This window comes from Austrofundulus limnaeus, unplaced genomic scaffold (assembly GCF_001266775.1).
Source record: "Austrofundulus limnaeus strain Quisiro unplaced genomic scaffold, Austrofundulus_limnaeus-1.0 Scaffold85, whole genome shotgun sequence".
Lineage (NCBI taxonomy): Eukaryota > Metazoa > Chordata > Actinopteri > Cyprinodontiformes > Rivulidae > Austrofundulus > Austrofundulus limnaeus.
The window spans coordinates 1,023,891-1,025,316 of record NW_013952487.1 but is presented as its reverse complement, the minus strand read 5'-3'; positions in this window follow the sequence as shown (position 1 = coordinate 1,025,316).

The following is a 1,426-nucleotide window of genomic DNA, read 5'->3' as shown; positions in this document are numbered from 1 at the left end:
ACAATTTTTGACATTTTATTACTGACAAAAAGGGAGAATGAATCCACCAATCAGATTTGAGAGTCAGTTCTGTGGGTTTAACATGCATGCTGATTCACACAGAAAAAAAACGACACTTTTTTTCACACCAAGAAAATCCACATCTGTTAACCAAGTCATGTGTAAAATAAATACTTTGTATTTTGTATTTAATTTAACCATAAAAAGCTGAGCAAAACACACAAAAAATGTGCAATATTGTTCTTTAAAAATATGTAGGTGTGATTTTAAGAAGGGCTGATTTTTTTAACTTGATTTAAAAAAAGATGTAAATAAAAATAAATTCTAGTTAAATTGACAGATTAAAAAAAAGCWACCTGAACCAGGAATCCTGCTGGTTTTATTTTTGTAAAGTAATTTCACCTGGTTTCTTGGCGTGCAGTTTGTGTGTTTGTTTGGACAGATAATTTTCAGGGTAAATTCACCCTTGTTCTAGTTACACACAGTTACACACAAGTACACACCCGGCACCCGCCTTTTGTTCATATAAGAGACCAGTTTCTGATCTAATTTCTGCCGGAGCACGTTACTGCTGCCGTCTTTTTGTCTTTAGCTTCTCGTGGCGCTGAACCTTCTTCGTTTTGTTGTTTAAATTCAGGGACATGTGAAGAAACATGTAAAAAAGAAACTGATGTGCATGCGTGTGCATGTGTGTGTGTCTTGGGCCACTACAGGACTTTTCAGGGCCACCGGATGAAAGTGGGCACCGTAGATCTTTGATCATTTTAGCTCATAAGAACAGAGAAACTAATCAGCTGGAATTGTTTCGTTCAGCTATAGACCCGAGCTTTAAAACAATCAGCTCCATATTTTTAATTTGTACACTTCTGGGGCCCCCTGGTGGAGCCTTACTGCTCCCACAAACTGATCAAAATGAAACCCCSCAAAAATCCCCAGAAATGAGTGTTTCACAGGAAGGAACCTGCATTTTAAYGTTTTAATTTATATCAGGTTTATCAGCTCCTCGTGTCGAGTAAAAGCAACATCAGTCACGAGCAAATGGATCCTACGAGCTCTTATTTATGCAAAAGATGCTTTTTAAAAATCTGTCGCCTTGTTCTGCTTGTCAGTGCTCCCCGCCACCCGCACAGATCTGCCACCTCCGGTGATTGATGCAGTCAAATTAGATGTATGTGGAACACTGGCTCCGGCAAATGAACACATCAACTGATGACCAGCTGTTTCTAATTATTATACACTGGTTAATTAGGACGCCGTGTCACCATCAGCGGCGGCGGTAAACTGTGTGAAATTCATAATTCATACTCCGGCGTCCAATGAGGCTCCGTGATCCAACCGCCACGGTGGATGGAGAGGCCGTGCAAGCGCAGAGCAGCGTGCGCGTGTGTGTGTGTGTGTGTGTGTGTGTGTGTGTGTGTGTGTGTTC